General features: G+C 40.2%; 1 pseudogene; it reads left to right on the plus strand.

Moving 5' to 3' along the window:
- Nucleotides 1–18,623: 18,623 nt before the first annotated feature.
- Nucleotides 18,624–18,769, plus strand: LOC128585255 (uncharacterized; annotated as a pseudogene).
- Nucleotides 18,770–19,444: the final 675 nt, after the last annotated feature.

Consider the following 19,444-nt stretch of genomic DNA (forward strand, 5'->3'; position numbering starts at 1 on the left):
GGCATCTCTGGCTGGTGGGATCTGCCTATCATCACCCCTAAGAGGATACAGGGAGTCAGTGAGAGACTTCTGGACCCCAAGAGGAGGACTAAAACAGTGGAAAACCGGCAAGTGGTCGCGTGTGTTCAATCCGCCTAAACCCGCCCGCAACTGTAAGTTCAGTAGCAGCGAGATTGCAAGCCAGAAAGGCCTTACCTGTGAACTGTTTTGGTGTCTTTGGACTTGGCACTCAGCTGAACTGCCTTGGGGAGATCCTGAGCGGGAGTGCGGAGAACTTTGGCCTTTGTCTAGGGCCCCAGTCTGAGCCGCTGAGCCAGACGGAGCTAATAGTGTTTGGCTCTGGGTCACAGGCAGCCATTGTGAGTGATCTGCCCCGGCAAGCTCTGCCCTCAGGGTCGCAGAGCTGGAATTGGGTGGGAGCTGGTAACCCAGCGACCAAGTAGCCTCAGGGCGGGGTCTGAGCCGCCTTGCAGCCCTAACCCTCGGGGGCAGAGGGAGACCAGTTTTGGCACACAGGGTAAGTGGATAGCCACTTCAGCAGTGATTCCAGCGACAAGCACTTCCCTGAGAAAGCTTCTGCTCAGCAAGTGAACAAGTTCAAAGTGCCTTTTAAGTGGGCTGAAGAGAGATTTAGGGTGTTTACCTGCTGGGGTTTGAGAAACTAGCAGCCTCCAGTCGTATCAGAACTGTGATTAACATCTCATACCCCAGAAGACCACGTGTTGCCCAGACAATATTCAATAACATATACATACTGCTTTGTTTTTGGTTGTGTTTTTTTTTTGTTTGTTTGTTTGTTTTTTGGTTTGGTTGTGTTTTTTTTTGTTTGTTTATTTTGATCTTGTTGATTGTTGTTTTGTTTTTTAAGTTCAACCTTTTCCATACAGATCCTTTTTCTTTCTCAATTTTTCTAGTTTAATTATAATTTCCCATTGCTGCCTATTTCAATAATTAGAACTTCATTTTTGTTAGTGTTTCTACCGCTATTATTTGGTTTTTCCAGCCAATTTTATCCCGTAAAGTTTTCTGTTTGCTTGTTTTGGTTTGATTTATAGCATTTTTGTCTTTCCTCTCTACTTGGTGGAGGTGGGGTACTGTGTCTGATCAGGTTAGCAAAGAGCTGCTGAAGGGAACCACCCAACTGGGCACCCCCAGAAGGTGGTTTGTTTTTTAAGGTTGCATTAAAGTACCCTACTGTACACCTATATTGCTCTGTCTCCCTCTTTCTGTACCTCTCTTCTTTTTGTCAATATTCCTTTTACCCACCCCCTCTCCTTTCTCTATTTTTCTTTTTTTTTTTTTTCTTATCACTCGGTCCTCCTTTCTTTCATCCCTTTTTTGCTCTTCAACCTTCTCACCCTTCTGGTCCTGTAACCCTTAGTCCACAGGCACAAGAACTTAAAGAGCAAGAGGAAGTGAAAGGAAAATTAGGGCAAGGAAACAGATAAAAGAAATCACTCATGAGGAAGAATCAGCAGAAAACTCCAGGCAACATGAAGAACCAGTCCAGAACAACCCCGCCAAGGGACCATGAGGTAGCTACTGCAGAGGATTCCACCTATACAGAAATGTTAGGAATGACAGAAAGGGAATTTAGAATACACATGTTGAAAACAATGAAAGAAATGATGGAAACAATGAAGGAAACTGCTAATAAAGTGAAAAATAACCAAAAGGAAATACAAAAACAGAATCAAATAAGAGATGAACGATATGAAGAATATAAAAAGGACATAGCAGAGCTGAAGGAAATGAAACAGTCAATCAGGGAACTTAAAGATGCAATGGAAAGTATCAGCAACAGGTTAGACCATGCAGAAGAAAGAATCTCAGAGGTAGAAGACAAAGTTTTTGAGATAACTCAGATAGTAAAAGAGGCAGAAAAGAAGAGAGAGAAAGCAGAACGATCAGTGTCAGAATTATGGGACTTTATGAAGCGTTCCAACATACGAGTTATAGGAATTCCAGAAGGGGAAGAAGAATGCCCCAGAGGAATGGAAGCCATACTAGAGAATATTATAAAAGAAAATTTCCCAAATATCACCAAAGATTCTGACACACTGCTTTCAGAGGGCTATCGGACCCCAGGTCACCTCAACTCTAACCGAGCTTCTCCAAGACACATTGTGATGAACCTGTCCAAAGTCAAGACAAAAGAAAAGATTCTGCAAGCTGCCAGGAGTAAGCGCCAGTTGACCTACAGGGGCAAATCCATCAGAGTGACCGCAGACTTCTCTAATGAAACTTTCCAAGCAAGGAGACAATGGTCATCTAACTTTAATCTACTTAAACAGAACAATTTCCAGCCCAGAATTCTGTACCCTGCGAAGCTAAGCTTCAAAATTGACAGAGAAATCAAATCATTTACGGATGTACAAACATTGAGGAAATTCGCCACAACAAGACCAGCTCTACAGGAAATACTTCAACCTGTTCTGCACACTGACCACCACAATGGATCAGCAGCAAAGTAAGAACTCAGAAATTAAAGGACAGAACCTAACCTCCACACTGATGCAAAAGATAAAACTAAGCAATGGACTCTCACAAAATAAGACGAATAGAATACTACCACACTTATCAATTATCTCAATAAATGTTAATGGCTTGAATTCCCCACTGAAGAGACATAGATTGGTTGACTGGATTAAAAACACAAGCCATCCATTTGCTGTCTGCAAGAAACACACCTGGCTTCAAAAGACAAAGCTCCGAGTCAAGGATTGGAAGACAATTTTTCAGGCAAATGGAATTCAGAAGAAAAGAGGAGTTGCAATCTTATTTTCAGATACATGTGGATTTAAAGCAACTAAAGTCAAAAAAGACAAAGATGGTCACTTTATATTGGTCAAGGGAAAAATATAACAAGAAGACATTTCAATTCTAAATATCTATGCACCCAATTTCAATGCTCCCAGATTCTTGAAACAGACCTTACTCAGTCTGAGCAATATGATATCTGATAATACCATAATAACAGGGGACCTTAACACTCCTCTTACAGAGCTGGACAGATCCTCTAAACAGAAATTAAACAAGGATATAAGAGATTTAAATGAGAGCCTAGAACAACTGTGCTTGATAGACGTATATAGAACACTCCATCCCAAAGATAAAGAATATACATTCTTCTCATCACCCCATGGAACATTCTCCAAAATTGATCATATCCTGGGACACAAAACAAATATCAACAGAATCAAAAAATTGAAATTTTACCTTGTATCTTCTCAGACCATAAGGCACTAAAGGTGGAACTCAACTCTAACAAAAATGCTCGACCCCACCCAAAGGCATGGAAATTAAACAATCTTCTGTTGAATAACAGATGGGTGAAGGAAGAAATAAAACAGGAAATCATTAACTTCCTTGAGCATAACAACAATGAAGACACAAGCTACCAAAACCTGTGGGATACTGCAAAAGCAGTTTTGAGAGGAAAATTCATCGCTTTAGATGCCTACATTCGAAAAAAAGAAAGAGAGCACATCAACAATCTCACAAGAGATCTTATGGAATTGGAAAAAGAAGAACAATCTAAGCCTAAACTCAGTAGAAGAAAAGAAATCTCCAAAATCAAATCAGAGATCAATGAAATTGAAAACAAAAGAATCATTCAGAAAATTAATGAAACAAAGAGTTGGTTTTTTGAAAAAATAAATAAAATAGATAAACCATTGGCCAGACTAACGAGGAATAGAAAAGTAAAATCTCTAGTAACCTCAATCAGAAATGATAAAGGGGAAATAACAACTGATCCCACAGAGAAACAGGAAATCATCTCTGAATACTACCAGAACTCTATGCCCAGAAATTTGACAATGTGAAAGAAATGGATCAATATTTGGAATCACACCCTCTCCCTGGACTCAGCCAGGAAGAAATAGAGCTCCTGAACAGACCAATTTCAAGCACTGAGATCAAAGAAACAATAAAAAATCTTCCAACCAAAAAATGCCCTGGTCCAGATGGCTTCACACCAGAATTCTATCAAACCTTCAAGGAAGAGCTTATTCCTGTACTGCAGAAATTATTCCAAAAAATTGAGGAAGAAGGAATCTTCCCCAACACATTCTATGAAGCAAACATCACCCTGATACCAAAACCAGGAAAAGACCCAACCAAAAAGGAGAATTTCAGACCAATCTCACTCATGAATATAGACGCAAAAATTCTCAACAAAATCCTAGCCAATAGATTACAGCTTATCATCAAAAAAGTCATTCATCATGATCAAGTAGGCTTCATCCCAGGGATGCAAGGCTGGTTTAACATACGCAAGTCTATAAACGTTATCCATCATATTAACAGAGGCAAAAATATAGATCACATGATCCTCTCAATAGATGCAGAAAAAGCATTTGATAAAATCCAGCATCCTTTTCTAATTAGAACACTGAAGAGTATAGGCATAGGTGGCACATTTCTAAAACTGATTGAAACTATCTATGACAAACCCACAGCCAATATTTTACTGAATAGAGTAAAACTGAAAGCTTTTCCTCTTAGAACTGGAACCAGACAAGGTTGTCCTCTGTCACCTTTACTATTCAACGTAGTGCTGGAAGTTCTAGCCAATACAATTAGGCAAGACAAGGAAATAAAGGGAATCCAAATGGGAGCAGAGGAGGTCAAACTCTCCCTCTTTGCTGACGACATGATCTTATACTTAGAGAACCCCAAAGACTCAACCACAAGACTCCAAAAAATACAGTAATCAAAGTCATTAAAAAATACAGTAATGTTTCAGGATATAAAATCAATGTCCACAAGTCAGTAGCCTTTGTGTACACCAATAACAGTCAAGATGAGAAGCTAATTAAGGACACAACTCCCTTCACCATAGTTTCAAAGAAAATGAAATACCTAGGAGTATACCTAACGAAGCAGGTGAAGGACCTCTATAAAGAAAACTATGAAATCCTCAGAAAGGAAATAGCAGAGGATATTAACAAATGGAAGAACATACCATGCTCATGGATGGGAAGAATCAACATTGTTAAAATGTCTATACTTCCCAAAGCAATCTACCTATTCAATGCCATTCCTATCAAAATACCAACATCGTACTTTCAAGATTTGGAAAAAATGATTCTGCGTTTTGTATGGAACCGGAAAAAACCCCGTATAGCTAAGGCAGTTCTCTGTAACAAAAATAAAGCTGGGGGCATCAGCATACCAGATTTTAGTCTGTACTACAAAGCCATAGTGCTCAAGACAGCATGGTACTGGCACAAAAACAGAGACATAGACACTTGGAATCGAATTGAAAACCACGAAATGAAACTAACATTTTACCACCACCTAATCTTTGATAACCCGAACAAGAACATACCTTGGGGGAAAGAGTCCCTATTCAATAAATGGTGTTGGGAGAACTGGATGTCTACATGTAAAAGACTGAAACTGGACCCACACCTTTCCCCACTCACAAAAATTGATTCAAGATGGATAAAGGACTTAAATTTAAGGCATGAAACAATAAAAATCCTCCAAGAAAGCATAGGAAAAACACTGGAAGATATTGGCCTGGGGAAAGACTTCATGAAGAAGACTGCCATGGCAATTGCAACAACAACAAAAATAAACAAATGGGACTTCATTACACTGAAAAGCTTCTGTACAGCTAAGGAGACAATAACCAAAGCAAAGAGACAACCTACACAATGGGAAAGGATATTTGCATATTTTCAATCAGACAAAAGCTTGATAACTAGGATCTATGGAGAACTGAAATTAATCCATATGAAAAAAGCCAACAATCCCTTATATCAATGGGCAAGAGACATGAATAGAACTTTCTCTAAAGACAACAGACGAATGGCTAACAAACACATGAAAAAATGTTCATCATCTCTATATATTAGAGAAATGCAAATCAAAACAACCCTGAGATATCATCTAACCCCAGTGAGAATGGCCCACATCACAAAATCTCAAAACTGCAGATGCTGGCGTGGATGTGGAGAGAAGGAAACACTTTTACACTGCTGGTGGGACTGCAAACTAGTACAACCTTTCTGGAAGGAAGTATGGAGAAACCTCAAAGCACTCAAGCTAGACCTCCCATTTGATCCTGCAATCCCATTGCTGGGCATCTACCCAGAAGGAAAGAAATTCTTTCATCATAAGGACGCTTGTACTAGACTGTTTATTGCAGCTCAATTTACAATCGCCAAAATGTGGAAACAGCCTAAATGCCCACCAACCCAGGAATGGATTAACAAGCTGTGGTATATGTATACCATGGAATACTATTCAGCTATTAAAAAAAATGGAGACTTTACATCCTTCGTATTAACCTGGATGGACGTGGAAGACATTATTCTTAGTAAAGCATCACAAGAATGGAGAAGCATGAATCCTACGTACTCAATTTTGATATGCGGACAATTAATGACAATTATGGTTATGGGGGGGAAACAGAAAGAGGGAAGGAGGGAGGTGGGTGGGGCCTTGGTGTGTGTCACACTTTATGGGGGCAAGACATGATTGCAAGAGGGACTTTGCCTAACAATTGCAATCAGTGTAACCTGGCTTATTGTACCCTCAATGAATCCCCAACAATAAAAAAAAAAAAAAAATTTAACAAAACCACAATGTGATGATTAAATTTATTCATTTAACAAGCATTTATTGAGTTTTTTCTAGGTGTCACACACTGCAGAAGGTGCTGATGATACAAAGATAAATTAAAAAAATAATCCCTGCCTTCAAGATGCTTATACTCTTTGAATAAAATTGTGTGACCATTAGTCTGGGCCTGCCTGGGACAGTTTTGATTTACATCTCTTTTCCCGATGTAATTATAAATAACACTCCCTTTCACATTCAAGTGTTCCTGTTTATATGGTAAATTATATGTTCCCTAGTAATAATATTTCCCACTGGGTGATGTTTTTAAAATACTTGTAATTCTTGGATATAAATAAAAAGTACAAACAGCAAAGATCCAAAAATGGACTGACACTGTCTTCACTCTGGAATCCCTATTTCTGTCACTGAGTGTCAGTTTAAGTGAGTTCATTAGGAAGGCATGACATTTTGTTTTACATTTTTAGAAAATGCAGCTACTATTCAGTGTTTCTGGCAGATAAAATGAATTGGCTAGAAAAGTTAAGAAAATGAGAGTATACCACAGTAAAAGAAGTTCATAGAATGTGTTATACACTCAGAGCCAATTTTGGCAGGAGTCAAAGGTAAATAGAATCACAGAGGTTCTTGGGGGTAAGGGAAGTGTCAGAGAGAGCAGCAAAGCAATGGCTGGAGGCAGTTGATGTTGACAGGCTCTGATTTTAGAATTCAAGGTGGTATCTGCCTTTTCCTCTCTTGGACCCTTTGGTTTCTTCTCCGTTTCTAAAGGTACTGCATTCATTGATTTTCAAATCTACCTGTGATGCGTTTATGGGAAAGGTCAATGTCTACAGACCTTAAGTACACATCATTTTGTGTACTGCTGTCTGAATATATGTATGTATTTTGATTTTGAAGACAAGCTATTTTTAGTTTCCTTTTGGATATGTTTGGAGAAACTCCTAACTGTTGCTATGCTACTATGGAAACAGTATCCACGTATACTGACATGTTTACAATCGCTTAAAACACTATAAACTTTCCAGGGCAAAGGCAAACAGCTTACTTCTATCAAAGTTACTCTATGCTTTCCTTTTTTTTCTTTTTAGTGTACTTACTACTCTCAAATCCAAGTTGGAATCTGTTTCATCTGTGCTTGCATTAAAGGGCTGGGTTTTTGCTGATATGTGTCTCCATATAATTGATTTCACTTTCATAACTACAGTGGCACTGAGAGTAGATGAAAAATTTCCCCCCATATCAGAAATATTCTCTGGTCTTGTTAGAAATTAAGAATTGAATACCTCCTAGGGTCCCAGATGGAAATGGTACCTCTTGGAGGATATGTTGACTATCTAGAATTTTCAAGTGTAGAAGACTTTGATAGTAGTTTAAATGTAACTATTGTAATTATTATTTATGTATACCAAATAAATTTAGGACTATTCTAATTGCTGGGAAAAAAACAACCCACGAACGATTTTTCTGGCTTTTTAGACAAAGAAAAAAGTAGGTGGCTGAGAATCTTTACACTTTTTGGAAGAAGAATCTTAAGAAAGCCACAAGAATCAAAGTGAATACAAACCATGTTTGTTTGAAGACATTAGAAAAGTGGTTTTGCCAGGACTATTTTCTAGGAATCAAAAAATACTTGAAAGTGGAATCTATAATTGTGAATCACATCACAGTGAACCCTGACTACATATAAGGGCACAAATACTCTAGTAGACCATATTTTTTAATAGGGTTTTAAACCCACAGTACTTTCTCCTTTAACAATGCTTTTCCAAATTTGATACCTATTTTGTCTAAGCATAAACCGTAAAAGAAATTAAGGCAGTCAAGAAGGAGTCTACTTTCCTTCTTCTACTACATCTCATTTTTGTCATTTTGAAATGGTCACTTTAAGTCACACATAGAAACAAAACAAAACACCAAATAGAAGTTCTAAGAGAGTGGAAATGATTCATGGAGAACTGGTTACAGCAGTGACAAGGCCTCACTTGCCTCTGGAGATCAGGGATCCATAAAGCAAGGTTTCCCCTCTTCCTAACCATTTTTATGTACTATCTCTGCTACAACTCATCAGCAGATATTACATTCTAAGCCCTTCACAGGGCTAGGTTTATGTAATTTTTTTTTTTTCTTTCTTGTGGGAAAGATTCCTCCCTGTCTCTTAGAGCTTAGCAGCTGCTAAGAAATGTGATCCCAAGGTCACATTTAGATTAAAACCCAGTAAAATCTGATGGGCTTGCTATAGCAGGAGTGAGGGAAACTCACAGTGTGCCAACTATAGCTTGCTGTTACCCCACAGAGGGTCAGGTGGGTCACAGGAGGTCCTAATGAGAAGTGAATCTGGCTCATGTCAAGAGACTAAGCTTTGCAGCACTAACTCCCCAGGATTGGGAACCTGGGCAGAGTGGGCATCAAGTGGCTCTAACAACTGGGTCCCTTTGGAGCTACCCAAGATGGAAAGGGGGAAGTGGGCAGGAGCAGCAGCAAGCTTAACAGTGCTCCCCAGGCAGCCACTAATTGGCTTGCCCAGCTCAAATTTCTCTTAGGAAGCAGCTTTCCATTTCTGTTTTGTTGCCTTTGAGGGGATTTCCCAAATTAACCTTCTGTAAGCTTTCCTGAGAGACTGTTTTTGAGGGCTGTGAAGGGAATTTCCCCCTTTTGAGCAAACTGTTGCTTGAAGAGATTTACTGCTGATCTTCGCAGGGGGGATTTTCTCACTGGCATTTTGCTACTTCCTGTTTCCCATGAGGCTCTGCTCTGTGGGAACTGAAGTCATTAAGGGAAGGGCACTGATGGCCTTTGGGAGAAAGAGGAGGGTGCTCTTAACACAGTGGTGCTTTTCTTCCCCTGCTCTAGTTCTTTGTGATAGTGGATTTGAAGATCTGGCCCAGAGATCTTACTGAAAGCTTCAGACTGATTTACACTAAACATTTCATAGGTACTTGAGTAGCGGGGCATAATTACAGATTACATCAGGATTGGTTTATTAGACTTTCTTTCCTGTTTTTGGGATGGATAAATACTCCCAAAGAAGCCACTGAAGAAATCATCACTCCTTTTATTTAATGATACTGCATTATGGTTTACTGAGTGCTTCCTGCGTGGCATGTGTGGTGCAAAGCCCCAGCTTTGCATACATTTCTCACCTCATCCCAGCAACAACCTGGAAAAGTAGGCCTTATTAAGGCCCATTTATTAGATGAGGAAATCCAGGCTCTAAGAAACTCTGAGAGGTTATCTTACAGCCAGATTTTCCCTGCTGGCATTAAGCAGAGCTCCAATTCTGTGGGATCTCAAAGCCTATACTCACATTTACTTGGCTATAAATATATTTCAAATTTAAGATTAGTTTCATGGGTCTTTTAGGTACTATTACCAGCAAAGTAGTGGGAAAGACCCTGGAAAAAAGCAGACCCCCCACCCCAAACCAGAGTTGAAAATGTTGTAGGCAGCAGTGTTGACAGACCTTAGCTTAGCTCTGTGCACTGCCAGGCGCTTTTACTGTGTCACCTGGAAAAAGCTGCTGACCTGGGATGTGACAGAAGTGAATATATAAAAGAAGCTTCAATCAAACCAACTCAGTAGTTCTTTCTCTTAGAGAACTCTTCACTGCTATCACCTCGTTACTTTCTATCCTAGCTTTGTACATTTTATCAAAGTTCTTTAAAAAGAATCCCCATGGGAGCAGGTCCTGGGATGTCTCTGGCCCTGCTCTGTGGCCATTTATATCCAAGTAAAATAATGTCCTAATACTATCCTACCTCCTTGACTCTTGATTGCTCTTAAACTAGATTAGCGTTTGTGCATGCATGTGTGTGTATGTGGGTGTGTATGTGTATTCTTGCCCTATGAAGCTCCCAGGGGATAGATTGTTAACCACAGTTGACCTTTGCAAAGTTCAAGTATTTTTGGTTCCACCAGAGAAGTAATCGGCATGTGGGAGGGAGCTGTAGGCAGCACTGGAAGGGATGTGGCTGTTCCTAGATGCTCCCGAGAACAGGGAGCTGGGCCAGCAGCATGGCATCCCCTTGCCCACTTCACACTTGGCGGCAGCTCTTCTTCCCAGGGTTCTATCTAGGAGGGCTGCTGACTGTATCCTCTTCATTCAAGATAGTGACCTCTGATAGCCACCAACTGTTGAGAGTTTACTACTTGTCAAACAAATTTCCTGCATTAACTCGTTTCTTACTTGTGAAGGTAGATAAAGTGAGTCCCATTTTTTTCCTTTTTATTAACCTGTGAGAAGGCGAAGTCCCTACAGGGTTAATAATGGCCCCAAACCACCTAGCTAGTAAGTCCAGAGGTAGGGGTTCAAATATTGGTCTGATTCTTCGTTGTGGCTTTCTTGGGAGTGAGGTGGGTGGGTGGAGTAAACTTTATTTATTTTTTAATCACTAGAAAAATATATCAAAGCTTTAAAGCAGTAAACGTACAGCCTCTGTTTTCATTTCAAGTAATCAGATGGCAGAAAGAGAACAGATCCTGATCAGCACAATGCCCATGACAAGCAAGGAACACGGTGTGGCTCAGAGGCCCATGGCTTGGTCAAAAGCAGTATTTGGTAAAGGGGGCTGCCCCTGCATTGTGCTAAGGGGGCATAGCTTCCTCATCTCTGTTGCCAAGATATCTTCTCAGTAGGGCTCTGTAACTTCAGGGGGCTAAGTAAACAATGCCAGGTTTAGGCTTTCTTCCCATTCTGTTCAAGAAAAAAAGACACCCCCCCCCCCACAAGTCTTCCCAAATCCAATGCTTTACAACTAATTAAGCATTCAAGAACCAATCTTTCAGTGTTGGGTTCCCAGACCCTAGTGCCCTTTATAATCAAAGTCTCCTTTCCCTTTACTGCCCTTCCCACCATTTTTCTCTAGAAGGGCATGGAGGTGGAGACCTTCTCACTGGCAAGGTGAGACGGCAGTATCACATGGGGTTAAAGCAGAAAAATGTGCAAGAACATCAAGAAAAGCATATCTGTTGGTGTCAAGAAAAGCACATCTGCCAGGAGCCTTTCAAAGTTCTAATCCTGACCCTTCTTCTCTCTTAGCTCCACATACTTATTTATTTGTTTACGTATATAGAGGCAAGGTCTTGCTATGTTGCTCAGGCTGGTCTGAAACACCTGGCCTCAAGAAATTCTCCAGCCTCCACTTCCCAAAGTGCTAGGATTATGCAGGTGTGAACTACCATGCCCAGCCCCCTTTCTACATCTTCATTACTTTCAAACCCTTGAATATTGTCTTTGTCCTGTTTGTTGTGCTGCTATAAGAGAATATCTAAGACTGGGCTTGGCACCTGTAGCTCAAGTGGCTAAGGCGCCAGCCACATACACCAGAGCTGGCAGGTTCGAATCCAGCCTGGGCCCACCAAACAACAATGACAGCTACAACCAAAAAATTGCTGGGTGTTGTGGCAAGCACCTATAGTCCCAGCTACCTGGGAGACTGAGGCAAGAGAATCGCTTAAGCCCAAGAGTTGGAAGTTGCTGTGAGCTATGATGCCACAGCACTCTACCCAGGGCAATAAAGTGAGACTCTGTCTCAACAACAAAAAAAAAGGAGAATACCTAAGTCTGAGTAATTTACAAAGAACTGATTTATTTCTTACAGTTCTGGAAGCTGGGAGTGCAAATCAAGGGGCTTTCATTTGGGGAGGGCCTGCTCTCTATGTTATCCTATGGAGGGTAGAAGGGCAAGAGTATAGGGATGAGGAAGGGGATTGAATTTATTTATTTTTATTTTTTTGAACCTTTTTTTTTTTTTAAATCAGGAACCAACTCCAGAGATTGCTAAACCAACTCCAGTAGTAATAGCATTAATCCATTTACCCCTAAAAGGTCCCACTTTTTAACACTGTTGCTTTGGAGATTAAGTTTCCAACACATGAACTTTGTCAGACACATTTAAACCACAGCAAATATTCAAACCAAATGACCTCATGGCTGTTTCTTCATGGCCTGTGGAAAATAGTGTGGTGGCACGCCTGGTATATGGGATGTCGGCAACAAACAGAATTGCCCCTCTTCAAATTCCACCACACCAGAGTCAGATTAGGAAAACCTGCCAGTCTGCTGCTACCTGTGTACCAAGAAGAACTGATACTTCTGAGGGCTTTGGCTTGGTAGTATAAGAGATATCCATAGTGCTAAAACCAGCTTTCACTGCATGCAATCTGGGCTCTAGAAAAACCTAGTGCTACCTCAACCCAAAATGTAGCCTCACTTCCTTCCATTTCTGTTTCTGTGGATTAAAATGTAAAATGGAGCCAGTGTCCAGTGGCAAGTTAACATATTACTTGAACTTGATGCAATTCTTAAGCTCCTCCTTCCTTAATTTTGCTTAAAAGATGAAACATCCCCTTATTTTTAAAGACAAAACATTCCACAAAGATCATAGATTCCTGCTCCCACCCCTGGTACCCATCTGCAAGATTCTTATTCCCACATGGATGAGAGAGACCCCTTTATATTTTTGATCATGGAAGTGATATGGTTTATGTGCTCAGCCACACACTTGCTCCTGGCATCTGTCAAATCTTTGGCTTTGTTGTTGCAGGTATATTGGGCTGACTGGTCCTGGAATTTCTCCAGTTTTCAGGTAGTTTGCAGTAGCATGCACTCCATGAACAGCTTCTTCCGCTGCACAGAGGCCTGGTTGCCCTAAAGTAGCTGGTGCTGTGTGGGACCGTGAGGCTCTGAATCCTCCTGATGTTCTGCCTTTCCAGACCCTTGTCCATGAAGGATGCCACCTCCTAGACATAATCCTGTGCTATGCCTGTCCCCCTACCCCGTGCCCAGGTGGACCCAGGAGGGTGAGCCCACCCCTTCATCGGCACTTCCAGTCTTTGCTGGAATAAAGCTAGTGCTATTTATTTATTTATTATTTTGAGACAGAATCTTACTCTGTGCCCTAGGTAGAGTGCCATGTGCATCATAGCTCACAGCAACCTCAAACTCCTAGGCTCAGGTAATCCTCTTACCTCACCCTCCCAAGTAGTTTGGACGACAGGCACCCACCACAATACCTTGCTAGTTTTGCTATTTTTGGTAGAGACAAGGTCTTACTCTTGCTCAGGCTGGTCTCAAACTCCTGAGCTCAAGCAATCCACCAGTCTCGGCCTCCAGAGTGGTAGGCTCACAGGTGGATGCCTCTGAGCCTGGCCCCAAAGCTAGTGCTCTTAATCGTTCTGCTATGAAGCTGGAAAGTTGCCGGCACAGCAATGAGTCTTCTTCATAGTGTTTTAATCTTATGGATAATTATAATTTTCAAAATTAGGAGTTATTCATAGTTTTTTTAAATGTCAGTAGCAATAAATTCTCTGTGGTATGTTAAATATGATTTCGACATTTATTCTCACAGAATGAAACTACTTACACAGCTAGGTGAGGAATGGTCTGTGTCAGTGTATAGGTTCGAGATAAAACATACTCCTTTTACTTAGAGATGATATTTACTTATAATTGTGGATGCAATAAATATCATCTCTTTTTGAGGATGTTTTAAAATTAAGTCAGATTTTAAAAATTTAAGTTTTAGAATATTAGCAGCATCTTAGATGTCATGATATGGCTTATGACATACATACAAATATGTACTAATTGCTGAATTTATGCTTCACTACTGTGCTTCTTCTGAGATGAATGGGACTGTTTTGAGAAGGTTAGGAGTGAGAAACCTAAAATATGTATCAATTTGAGAAGATCTTTTTTGGCATAAAGGAGCTTTCATAATACAAATGATTTTTTAATCTCTGAAATGACCTTATGCAAAAAACCAGTATTCATAGTTTGTTAAATAATCCCACAATAAATAATAAATTTTCTAGTAATTACATAGTGTTTACTAGATATATATTAGACATGTTTATCTGCTTTAAAAAATAGGGCATTCATTTGGCAATTATTAATAATTTTTTACATTAATACATAACTGAAACATTTAAGAAAAATGGGGCTACAGCTCTACTTATTTATTTATTTAGACAGAATCTCACTTTGTTGCCCTCAGTAGAGTGCCACGCATCATAGCTCACAGTAAACGAACTCTTGGACTTAGGCAATTCTCTTGCCTCAGCCTCCCAAGTATCTGGGACTGCAGGTGCCTGCCACAACACTCTGCTATTATTTAGAGATGGAATGTCACTCGTGCTCAGGCTGGTCTGGAGCTCCTGAGCTCAAGCAATCCACCCACCTCGTCCTCCCAGAGTGCTAAGGTTATAGGCATGAGCCACCATACCTGGTCCTCCATCTCTTTATGTATGTTCTCTCTTCTTTTGTTTGTTTTTTGACTTTTTGTTTCTTTTTTGATGGAGACTCACTCTATTGCCCCAGGTAGAGTGCACTGGCATCGTTATAGCTCACAGCAACCGCAAACTCCTAGGCTCAGGCAATCTTCCTGCCTTACCCTCCCAAATAGCTGGAACTACACAATAGCTGGCTAATTTTTCTATGTTTATAAGAGATGGGGTTTTACTCTTGCTCAGGCTGGTCTTGAACATATTTTTTTAAGCAAGAATTTTCTATAGGATTATCTATATTTACTGCCTCTAAATTCTCAATTTCTCTCTTTTTATTGCCTCTTAAACTCTCTCCAAACGGGTGTTTCTCCTGTGAGCACTCTTATTAGGAGTGATCTTTTCCAAGCCAATAACCTACATTCTTATAAGTCCATTGGTCAGTCCTTAGGACACATCTTAGGTGTGTATCACTAGCATTGGACACAGCTGTTTACTCACTTTTCTCTGAAAGTTTCTTTACCTGGCTTCTAGGGCACACCCTTTCTCCCTTTTCTTCCTCCTCCCTGGGCACTCCTTCTTAGACTCCTCTGCTGGTCCCTCCTCTTCTCCCTGACCTCATAATCTTAGAGGGCCCCAGGCTCTGTCCTTGGGCCTCTATTCTTCCTTACTCACTCTTTTGGTGATCCCACCCAGTTTCATGTCCTTAAATATGATCTAGAAGCTGCCAAATGTATATCTCCAGCTCACACTTCTCTCCTGAACGCCAGACCTTTATTCAACTGCCTACATGACATGCCAAACTTAACAAATCCGAACTTGGAATCCTGTTCTTCGTTTTGAAGCCTGCTTCACTCACAGTCTATACCCCCTCAGTTGATGATGCCTCTATCCAAAATCTTTAGAGTTCTTCTTGACTCCTCTCTCTTTTTCTCTTTCTCATGCCCAAATCTTGTTGGTTTCTCCTTCAAATGCATCCTGAATCTGACCACTTTTCACCATCTCACTGCTACCACTCTGTTCTGAGCCACCAACATCTCTCTCTTTAATTGTCACATCATTTCTAACAAGTCTCCCCCCCACCACCCTTGCCACAATGAGTGAATTCAGTCAGAGTAATGCTTCAAATGTGTAGGTCAGTCATATCATTCCTCTGCTCAAAACTCACAATGGCACCCTGTTTCATTCAGAGTAAAATATAAGTCCTCACAAAAACCTACACAGTCCAGATGACTTGCTCCCCCTCTTGTCTTCAACTCTTTTTTTTTTTTTTTTTTAAAGACAAAGTCTTACTCTGTCACCCAGTCTAGAGTTCTGTGGTGTTGTAATAGTTCACAGCAACCTCAGACTCCTGGGTTCAAGTGATCCTCCTGTCTCAGCCTCCAAGTAGCTGGGACTATAGGCACCCAGGATAAGACCCAGCTAATTTTCTCTATTTTTAGTAGAAATGGGAGAGGGGTCTTTCTCTTGCTCATCCTGGTCTCAGACTCCTGAACTCAAGTGATCCTCCTGCCTTGGCCTCCCAAAGTGCTAGGATTTCAGTCATGAGCCGCTGTGCCCAACCAGGCTTCAATTCTTGATAATCTCACCTTCCCTCATCCCACTCCAGCCATGCCAGACTGCTGATGTTCCTCAGACACCCCAGACCTGTATGTTCTCTGAGTCTGGGATGCTTTCCTGGAGAGCATATGGCCCACTCCCCCACCTTTGTCACATGTTCGCTCAGTTCTCACCTCCTTGGAGAGGCCTATTCTGTCACCTTTCTAGAACTGGACTTGTCTTCCTTCTCCACAACCAGCACTCTTGAACACTTATCCTGACCTGTGATTTCCTTTTCCTATAGCATTTATCCCGTCTAATATCCTATCAAAATTACTCACTTGTGGTTATAGTTCATTTTCTGTCTTCCACCTTCTCTGTAAAGACAGGGATCTTTATTTAGTTCATTGATGTATTCTTAGCACTAGATCAATTCCTGACACATGTTAGGAAATTAATAAATATATTTGAATGAATGAAAGTTCAAAACTTTGGAGACATTAATGACAGAAATGAGGGAAATCTGTAAAAATTGTATCTGTGTTGTGCTGAGTGTGGTGGCTCATGCCTATAACCTCAGCACTCTCAAAGGCTGAGACAAGTGTCAGGAGTTCCAGACCAGCCTGAGCAAGAGTGAAACTCCATTTCTACTAAAAACAGAAAAACTAGCCAGGCATACTGGCGGCATGCCTGTAGTCTCAGCTACTTGGGAGACTGAGGCAAGAGAATTGCTCAAGCCCAAGAGTTGGAAGTTGCTGTGAGTTACAATGATGCCATGGCACTCTACCCAGGGCAACAGATTTCGGTTCTGAGCCACCGACATCTCTCTCTTTAATTATCACATCATTTCTAACAAGTCTTTTTTTTTTTTTTTTCATGCAAAAGTTTTATTTTTGTTGTGGCTGATGAACTATAAAAGGGAAGAAGGAAATGCTGACAGAGACGAGGGTATTCCTTTCAGCCCTCACACTTGGCTTTCTTGCAGGCTGGAAAAGAATCATCATCCCCTTCTGATGGCCAAGGTTTCTTCACTGTAGAAATAATTCCAAAAGCAATTTTTCTAGTTTCTCCATGGAGAAGTGCTGCTTGGTAGTTGGTGGACACTGCAGCCTTGGCATCACTTTCAGATAGCCCCAACAACAACCGTAAGTTTGCGACATCGTACAGCCCTCTGATTTCTAAAGGCCTTTCTGCAGTACTAGAAATAATTACATTCTTTCCTTTGCAGATCTGCATCAAATTGAGGGCATTGGAAATTGTGTACCTCCTCATTGTAGAATCTTTGATAGCAGGGCTATAGACAAGTTCAAAACCCATGCCTCGGTAAATTGCCACATTAATAGGGGGTCGTTTGAAGTGAGATTCTGTCTCAAAACAAGAAAAAAAAAGTATCTGTGTTGATTCAATGATTTTAAGGGATTTTTATCTTTTACTTTCTGATGACAGAAATAGACATGTGATTTTGTAAACTCACAGATTAAAAGCACCCACAACCGTTTATTCACTTCAATTGCCACTTTGCAGAACTTGATAAGCATCTCTTTTTTTCATCCCCCCTTTTTTTTTGTAAACTTCTTTTTGAATACTCATATTGCCCTGGAGGCATCAGAAAGGCATTTTGCTAAAGGGTGGAATTAATCAGGTTTCATGGTCAAAATGACTCCTCAATATTTATTCTTTTTTTTATCTCGATTTTTAGTCTAGGTTATCTTTGAAGGGTAATACTCATAAATCCCACCTGGATAGTAGTCATAGTATTCATAGCACTATTAGGGGCCACTATTGAATTCATGGCTCTATTTATTCAGCTGAAAGTGGGTGGGATCCTAACGGCAAGGTGGTTTGTGGGTAAAACTGTTGGCTACTGTTGTCCAAGTCTGACAACCGCTATAGCTGTTGCATGTTTATACTAATACTTCTCTTCTTTGAGATATTTTAAGACATACTTGTGTCAGTATCATGAGATAGACTACATGTACTAATGACTCAATTTCTGAGGCTGCTGTGTGTTTCCTGGTAAGTTTTAGCCACTATATTGTAGATGCATAGTAAATGACAACATGGTATGTACAGAGGTTAAAAAGTGTCATTCCTCTCACTGTCCTTCTCATTAGAAGGCCTAAAATAGTTTAAGCTATTATATTCTTTAGTTTTTAACCCATGACATTTTCCCTCCCAGGAATCCTTACATGGATTTGCTATAATAACTATATTATGCATATAATAGATAGAGTCTATATTATGATTCAACATTTTAAAAAAGCAACTGTTACCTCCTGGCAATGGGCAAAGAGACACCTGATTGGTGGTGCTGCTGTTACACCGGTCAGGGGCAGAGCAGATGAACAGTCCTTTGTTCATTCCAGCTTGTTGCCTGGGGTGGCAGCCAGAGATGTTGCTTGTGTGGGGCACTCTAAAAAAAAAGGCAACTACTATGTTAACCAGTGTGATGAAAATATGTCAAATTATATATAAAACCAGTGTATGGTGCCCCATGACTACATTAATGTACATAGCTATGATTTAATAAAAAAAAAAAAAGGCAACCGTCTGTTATTTATAATGGACGATCACTTAAAGTAATTTTGTATGAAGAAATAAAAATTCATCACTCAATTTTTAACATAAGGGCTTGATATTACTATTTTACTTAAAAAATCAAAACATTAAGGAATATGATTATAGGACTATAGTAACATTATAGGAAGTTTGGAAAATTAAAATGGTTTTCCACAATTCTACCTAATCACTATGATCATTTGTACATATTTCCTGTCCATCACTTCCTGTATACATGCTGATTCTTCCTATAATTAAAAGTAGCTATGAAAAATACCACTGTTACCATGATAAGTTTCTTGAGAATGAGGACCCCTCTGTATATAGTTTAGCACAGAGTTCAGTACAGGTAAGTGCGTGAAAAATTATTGCCAAAAGAGTAAATTAATGAGTGGATTTGCTGAGGACCTAAAATCTAATTAAGTGTAATCAATATTGGACTGATTATTTTGTTAGTTCACAGGGAAAGGCCAAAGTCCCAACAGTCAACAAACATCAGCCATTCTGTGACTTCTTCTGGGCAGATTTCTTG

Source organism: Nycticebus coucang, chromosome 4, assembly GCF_027406575.1.
Source record: "Nycticebus coucang isolate mNycCou1 chromosome 4, mNycCou1.pri, whole genome shotgun sequence".
NCBI lineage: Eukaryota > Metazoa > Chordata > Mammalia > Primates > Lorisidae > Nycticebus > Nycticebus coucang.